The following is a 9,061-nucleotide window of genomic DNA, read 5'->3' on the forward strand; positions in this document are numbered from 1 at the left end:
CTTTTACTGTTTGTATTCCATGAGAGGCGGACGCGGACTTGCTGCGTTCCACAACTGTATATTATACTTGATGTGAAAATATTGAGTGAATATGCTAATTGTTATTTTTTTCCAATCACAAAAGATGTAGTTTCTTGTAACTGATATCGAACAGACAGAATCAAGAGGACATTTTGACTGTTATGCATAAAGTATTTAACCACAATGGTCATCTATTGTAATTTAATATGAAAAGGTACGTAGCATTAAAAAAACGTGTGTTAAAGATAAGTGTGCTTATTTTCGTAAATTAACCTTGATGAGTCCATCTCCTTATTTAGTTAACTGTTAATTATTTTGTGTTACTTCATCATCAGAAATTACGATCACGCTGATGGGCCGAACGCAGCATGAGGCAGAAGGAACATTATCGTTTTCCTATTATTTCTGAACCAACTTTTTTTTTAATTGTGTAGTGTTGCATTTCTTTTAAAGTCTATAAATCTTCTGGTCCCTTAGTGTTGATCCGGGTATGACTACATCGCGACTATAAAAATGCACAGAAATGATAATGTTTCTTCCGAGCGATCTCAAATATATATATATCAATATGCTGCTCTTATTCCGGTATTTAATGGTCAACGTATGTTATTATAATAGTGTAATAAATCCCTGATTCTGTTGCCAAGTGGCCCACCAAAATATTCACTTTTTCGACAAAAAAAAAGTAACAATTCTTTTTATTTTTTGTCCCCCAAGAGCAACGCTACACTTGGCGCCCGAACAGGTATATATAAGCCTCTCACTAGAGTGTTGTTTTTTTTTTTTTTTTGCTGCTGTCGCTACCTGTGAAGCTTGGGCGAGATCCTTATTATATGTGCTGCTAGCTTGTGAATTTGCAGTATCGCTAATGCTCAATAGTACCGTGAAGTTGGCATAATAAACCATGTTACTCATATCTTCTTTGACTCAGCTTGTTTATAGTCTAGACTAGCGTCTGCGTGAACGGTGTACTAAAAGAAATTCTCGCGTCATAACATCACACGGTGTTTACAAGTTGATTTACTTACTAATATTTACAAGAGTTCATTTAAATCGATAAATAATCTAATTGACCACTTTGAATCAAAACAATTGTTTCTTAATTAGTCTTTTTTTTATTTAAGCCTACGGTCACAGGTAGGCTATTATAAGTCCTTTTTCTTTGACCAAATCCGTTCCAATCTCGTTTACAAATTAATTTCATTCATAGTAATCTTTATCACGCTTGCTTATTCGTTTTGTAGGACCAATACTTTTTTTTTTTTTTTAGTGCTCGTCTTATTTAGTGTCAAAAGTTTTTCTCGTATGTGCTTGTCTTTAAAGAAAGTTCGAGGACAGATTTGAAAATAGCAATTCCGCCTCTGAGTTTCGTGTAGAAATCCAAACAGTCGAAAAAAAAAAGGTGGGAAAAGCGGGCCTACTCGCGGATCGTCGACAGAATCTAAATTACTCCTCAACCAGGTCGAAAATTTAATTTACATTGCGCATTACAAAAGCAATATGCGCGTCGCGAACCTACTCATTTTTATATGTAGTGCCTCACTTCCTAAGCACACGTGCATCTTTACAAGTTGATCCTGAGGAGTGGATAGGATCAAGGATCTTAAAGGATTTGCACTTAGGAAAGGGATTCAATAATCACATAATCACAGAGAAAACAATAAATATTGCAGTGCACACTTAAAATGAAATCTATCACTTCAAGCATGTATATCTAATATGTATCTTGCTGCAGCTTGCTTACTACTCTTTGCTCATTTCTTAGACTAAGTCAAGTTTATGCATTACGCATTGTTGCTCTTGGGGGACAAAAATAAAAAGAATTGTTACTTTTTTTTTAATGTCGAAAAAGTGAATATTTTGGTGGGCCACTTGGCAACAGAATCAGGGATTTATTACGCTATTATAATAACATACGTTGACCATTAAATACCTGAATAAGAGCAGCATATTGATATATATATTTGAGATCGCTCGGAAGAAACATTATCATTTCTGTGCATTTTTATAGTCGCGATGTAGTCATACCCGGATCAACACTAAGGGACCAGAAGATTTATAGACTTTAAAAGAAATGCAACACTACACAATTAAAAAAAGTTGGTTCAGAAATAATAGGAAAACGATAATGTTCCTTCTGCCTCATGCTGCGTTCGGCCCATCAGCGTGATCGTAATTTCTGATGATGAAGTAACACAAAATAATTAACAGTTAAGTAAATAAGGAGATGGACTCATCAAGGTTAATTTACGAAAATAAGCACACTAATCTGTAACACACGTTTTTTTTTAATGCTACGTACCTTTTCATATTAAATTACAATAGATGACCACTGTGGTTAAATACTTTATACATAACAGTCAAAATGTCCTCTTGATGCTGTCTGTTCGATATCAGTTACAAGAAACTACATCTTTTCTGATTGGAAAAAATAACAATTAGCATATTCACTCAATATTTTCACATCAAATATAAAATACAGTTGTGGAACACAGCAAGTCCGCGTCCGCCTCTCATGGAATACAATCAGTAAAAGGTGAGGCGCCAAAAGCCTCATTTGTCTTGAAACAACAGAATTCTTTTTTTATACCATTAATCGATACATGTACATAGAGATTTACTGGCACCGCGCAAGAACTGTAAAGATAAAGAATAATAGTTTCTGTCGATGCTATGCGATGGTTCATTTCTTTTACTTTACAATTGTTCGATAACTTTAGGCCATCAGGCGTTTACTATTGAGCGTATATTAATGTTTGTGAGGCGAAAATTACTAATATTACACTGCCTCCCATGAGGAGGGAAGGAATACCGAAGGTATTGCTTTCATCCTCATGCACATTGGAATATTTGTAATTTTCGAGTGTAACATACAGGTTATTAAAAGTTTCATTTTATATTCATTCCATAATAAAAGAATTAACGTTTCAATTTGTAATTACTGACGGTGGATCATTGTGAATTTGTTCTGTTTTCTATCAGTGTTTGCATGGATTCAGTCTTTCTTGGTGATTCTTAAAATTAAGGCTATAAGTACACATATTTACAAAATTTATAAGGAAATAGAGTCACACTTCATTTTTCATCGTTGCAAAAGTAATTTGACTACCACAACTGGTACACAACTTTCTGTTTTGACAGTATTCATTATATTGTCATCGTCTTGTCGATTGATTACCTTGTCCGTCGTCGCACTTAATTATACATTTATTTTCGTCGCACATACACTATTTATGATAGACTTTGATTGTAGAGCGGCCAATGGTGATGGCTTCGACAAGGAAGTCCATATCTTTCACTTTCAGGGCTTGAGTGTGGCTCTCCGAATTATTTCCCATATGAAACAGATAAAATGTCTTATATTAGAATAGCTTACAAAACTAATTTTATATACATGTGGGATGGGATATAGGAAGGATTGGATCCTTTGACGTATTTTCGTGTGCTTTTTTTCATTCGTATCATGACCTCTCGTTAAAGTTTACATATCAACAGTGTTCAGAGGTGACCTTGTGATTCGTCTCTGTGTACAATCAGTCATTATAATAATTACGCTAACTTCTCTATCTTAGTCTCTCGGAAGGTTTATGGTACATACAAAATGTTTTCAGTACTGGGTGTGAATATAATTGTAGTGTCGGTAGCTGGACCGACACCGTGATGTTGATTGCTGAAAAAGAAAGCTATACTAACGCTGTAGCCGATAGTGCACGCACGGCAATAAGCATACGGGCGTGAAGTCTGGAACATAAAAACTTATGAATGAATAAGAAGAAAAGTATGTAGATGCTTTTTACTTAACTTTTAATAATTCCTTGGAATACATCTCTCTTGAATACTCGTAAGCTATAGGCACTGATACAAATGGCTCCTTGCTAGTTCGTAGCCATTAACTTCTGATGGCTATTATGTCTCTCGGCTAATGAGAGAGAAAGTCTTCGTACAACTGGGCGATAGCTAGGTTCGCGTACAACTGGTCGGTAGCTTGGTTCTCGTACAACTGGGGTCGAGTCCACTCTCGTATCACGAGACCTGCCTTGGTGGTGGCGCTAGGTCTGCGATCACAGTGGCGACACGCGGGTCCGACATGTACTACATGGACCGCGGCCGATTTAAACTACCACCTAGCAAGTGTGGTGTCTGGCGGTGACACCACATTCCTCCCCCGCAAATCGGCGAACGGTCGTGTAATAAGGCTTCCGCCCGCCGTGGGGAGGACCACATGTTGACGTATGCGATGAGGTGGGGAGCCTAACAACAGGCGAGGCTGTGCCACCCGCACCCGGCCATCCGGTCCGAGGGGAGCTAGGAAACGCCTGCAAAACTAGTCCAGGGTGCACGTCAACATGCGGTGTAGGCGCCCGTAAAGAAACATGAGGGACTAAAGGGTCGACCTCCATTGCGTCGGGGTAGCCGACGCGCGATGACGTCATGTGGTCCGGAGCGGGCGGGAGTTCCATGGCGGCGGACAGCTGGTCACGGGAAGCGATCGGCGGCGCGTGACCCTGGGAGGCGCCTGGCGGCTGCAACGAAGCGTCGCATGCGGTCGGCGGCGGCGGCGGCTGCTGCTGCTGCTGCTGCTGCGGCGGCGGCGGCGCGTCGCCATGGGGCAAAATGGAAGGCATCGTCGGTAACACCTGGGGATGAGGCGAGCCAGTAGATGGGTCCCCAGGGCGCTGACCGGACGGCACCGTCGCTGAAAGCAGACGGGGAGCGGCAGAACCCGAGCGACGACAGAGGCGCAGCTGATTGAGATGCCGACGCACCTCACCAGAGGCCCCCAAAACCAAATACATCGCGCGGCCGAGGCAGCGAAGAATGCGCCCTGCGAGCCAACGCCGTGAACCTCGATAGTTGCGATAAAATACAACGTCGCCTGGAGCAAAAGCAGGAGTCTGCCGCTGCGCAGGAACCTGATGCGGCGGATGCAGCAAAGACATCAAGGTGCGATGAGGACGACCGTGGAGCAACTCAGCCGGCGAGCGACCATCTCGGGGCTGAGAGCGATACGAAGACAAAAAGAGCAACAAAGCGTCCTCCCGAGAATGCGACTCTTTCAATTTCAACATCTGTGACTTGAAAGTCCGGACCAATCGTTCAGCGGCACCGTTGGACTGAGGCGAAAACGGCGCGGATGTCAGATGTTGAATACCATTGGCCTGGCAGAATGACTGAAATTCTGCGGACATGAATTGTGGGCCATTGTCGGAAACAATAGTCTGCGGAAGACCTTCAATGCAAAAGATAGCAGACAACGCTTGGATGGTGGCGGATGACGTCGTGGAAGACATCCGGACAACAAAAGGAAAATTACTGAAGGCGTCGACCAGAACCAACCATCGAGCATTCCAGAATGGACCAGCAAAATCAATGTGCAAGCGTTGCCAAGGGGAAGTGGCGTTTGGCCACGCAAAGACTTTCCGCGGCGGTGCGGATTGTTGTTCGGCACACGCCGGGCACGAAGAACACATATTCGTAATCGCAGCATCGATTCCGAACCAAGTACAGTGCTGACGAGCAAGTTGTTTCGTTCGCACTATACCCCAATGTCCTTGGTGAAGAAGCCGTAAAACAGAGGACTGTAACGAACGTGGGACCACGACTCTGGACTGATCATTATCAGAACGCAACAACAAAACACCACGTCGAACAAAAAGTCTCTCCTTGTGAGCAAAAAATCGGCGAACCAACGGATCCTCGATCCGAGACTTTGACAAAGGCCATTGCGTAGCAACAAAACGTAAAACAGTAGCAAGGACAGGGTCAGCAGCTGTGGCTGTAGCGACACGACGAAAATCAATCGGAAACGATTCGACCACTTCATCGGTTTCCGAATCAATGAACATGCAAGCAAGTTCGGAAGAATCGAATGCTTTATCCTCAGCAACAGGCAAACGGGACAACGCATCGGCGTTTCCGTGCTTAGCAGTGGACCGATACAAGATATCGTAGCGGTACTGCGAGAGGAAAATAGACCAGCGAATGAATTTCTGCGCTGTACGTGGAGGTACAGGCTTGGTCGGATGAAAAAGCGATGTCAAAGGTTTGTGGTCTGTGATGATGGTAAAGTGACGACCATACAAGAAATCATGGAACTTAGTAACACCAAACACGAGAGCCAAAGCTTCTTTCTCTATCTGTGAATAATTTCTTTGCGCAGACGAGAGCAATTTGGACGCAAAGGCAATAGGGCGATCATGGGAGCCAACTTTGTGCGCAAGTACAGCACCGATCCCGAAATCTGATGCATCTACCATCAACAAAAGGGGTTTCTGGGGATCGAATGGCGTAAGGCAAGTATTAGAAAGCAACGCCGATTTCAACTGGCGAAAGGCGCGTTCGCATTCCGTCGTCCAGACGAACGGAACACCTTTACGGCGTAAGCGATGAAGCGGAGCTGAAATGGAAGAGGCATTGCGCACATATTTATGATAATAGGTAATTTTACCCAACACACTCTGTAGCTGTTTCAGATTTTGAGGGGAAGGCAAATCGTGTATGGCACGGAGGTGCTCTGGACTCGGATGTATGCCTTGGGCATTAATGACATGTCCCAGGTATGGTAAGTCACGAGCAAAAAACACACATTTGTCCTTCCTCAAGCGAAGACCATTTTGCCGCAAGACCTGAAATAATGTTCGTAAATTCGCAAGATGATCTTCTTCTGTCTGTCCGGAGATCACTATATCGTCCAGATAGTTTGCTGCAGTAGGGACCGACGCACAAATAGTTTGTAAATATTGCTGAAACAAGGCAGGGGCGGATGCACACCCGAATGGCAGTCTTTTGAAGCGGTACAATCCAGATGCGTGTTAACCACCAATACGCGCTGGGATTTGTCGTCCACCGGTATTTGCAAGTACGCATCGGCTAGGTCCAACTTTGAAAAATATTTTCCCGGGCACAGTTTAGCAAAAAGATCTTCCGGGCGGGGCAAAGGAAAAGTAGCAGTCACTAGCTGTGGAGTCACTGTGGCCTTGAAGTCCACGCAAAGTCTCAATTTTCCGGAAGGTTTTGGCAAAATTACTAAGGGTGAGGCCCAGAGAGAAGCTTGCACACGTTCAATTACACCCTGTGATTCGAGATCGTGTAACGTTCTTGCGACCTCATCACGCAATGCGTGGGGAACATTGCGCGCCCTGAAAAATTTCGGTTGCGCGTTTACCTTCAGTTCTAAATGTGCTTCATAGTTTTGAGCGCAACCTAAGCCCGGTGCAAAAATGTCTGCAAATTCGTCACACAGCCGAGAAACACTGTCTGTAGGCACATTCTGATTCACTGATAGGACCTGATTGACAATAGACATGTTAAACAACTTAAATAAATCGAGACCAAACAAGTTCACTGCAGAAGAAGAACGAAGAACGTAAAACGACACAAGTTTTGTTTGTCCCTTGTATGTTGCAAGAAGGCTGCACTGTCCTAACACAGGAATTTTCTGTCCGGAATATGTAGTTAGCTTAACATTTGCGGAACGCAACGGAGGTTTGCCCAGTTGTTTGTACGTGTCGTGATTGAGCAATGAAACTGCAGCTCCGGTATCGAGCTGGAATGGTATCACTTGGCCGTCAAAGTCTAAGTCCACAAAAAGTTTATTGTCCTGCTGACGACAAGAGCGACTGTTTTGTGCAATTGGAACAGACACTGGTACAGAATCACTTGCTAAGTGACGTGATTTCCGGCGACGTCGACGCACAGTTTTTGTGGGACGATCACAGTCACTGTTAGAGAAAGTGTCACTGGACGAAGTGGAATTAACGACATGAATGTCCATAGGCGAAGGTCCACGAGCCTGAGTGTCCTTGGTTCGATTCCGGCGCGAAGCAAAGGGCCTGGAATGATTGTGATTGTCTGATCTGAGCTTTTTCTGGCAAACACTTTGAACATGTCCTTTCTTATTGCAGAAAAAGCAAATAGCTTGGCGTGACGGGCAATGTTCACGCGAATGTCTAGTAGCACACCGCGGGCATGATTTCACTACATTTGTGGGCTGGCGCGGCACACCTGGCTTAGCACGCGGCGGTCGCTGTGCGTCCGTGCGCGAGGCCCGGTTACCGGGCCGCGCAGCGCGTCCAGCGGGCCGGTTAATGTTACACACGGCTGGCGAAGTTGCAAAAGATTCCTGAGCACAGTCAAGTGTGTCCTGTCTATCCAATATGTCTATCACTTGTTGAAGGGAGGGATTAACTAGTTTCAAAATTTGCTCCCGTATGCGAACATCAGAAACGTTCTGTGCAATTGCATCACGCACCATTGTATCTGAATAAGAAAGACCACAGTCACATTCAAAGGCACAGTCCCTAGTAAGTCCTTGTAATGTTGCTACCCACTCCCTATTAGTTTGACCGGCCGTACGTTTTGTACGAAAAAACGTATACCGTTTTGCAACCACATTAACTGTTTCTTTGAAATGGGCATCTAATGCAGACAAAATTTCCTCGTATGACAAAGTTGCTACGTCGCGGCGGGGAAACAATTTCACTATCACACGGTATGTGGACACACCGACACAAGAAAGCAAAAACGGCTGCCGCTCATTACCTTGAATTCTGTAGGCAGCGAGGTGGAAGGCAAACTGGCGGGACCACTCTTGCCAGGTCTCTTGGTTCGGGTCGTAGTGCCTAAAAGGCGGTGCAACGGCAGGCTGTGGCTGCGGTAGCGGTGAAGCGGCTGCGGCCGCATCGGTGTGCAGCGCACGTTGACCCTGGACGAGCTGTCCAAGGGCATCCAGTAACGCCTGCGTCTGCTGATTCTGCAAGCGATAAAATTCGGACAGTACATCTGGAGATTGTGGCGAAGCCATGACACAATTAATTGTAAGCAATCAGAAATAAATGTAAGCAATCAGAAAAAGGTCCTTTTCCCTCGTCGCCAATAATTGTAGTGTCGGTAGCTGGACCGACACCGTGATGTTGATTGCTGAAAAAGAAAGCTATACTAACGCTGTAGCCGATAGTGCACGCACGGCAATAAGCATACGGGCGTGAAGTCTGGAACATAAAAACTTATGAATGAATAAGAAGAAAAGTATGTAGATGCT

This window comes from Schistocerca piceifrons, unplaced genomic scaffold, assembly GCF_021461385.2.
Source record: "Schistocerca piceifrons isolate TAMUIC-IGC-003096 unplaced genomic scaffold, iqSchPice1.1 HiC_scaffold_1708, whole genome shotgun sequence".
NCBI lineage: Eukaryota > Metazoa > Arthropoda > Insecta > Orthoptera > Acrididae > Schistocerca > Schistocerca piceifrons.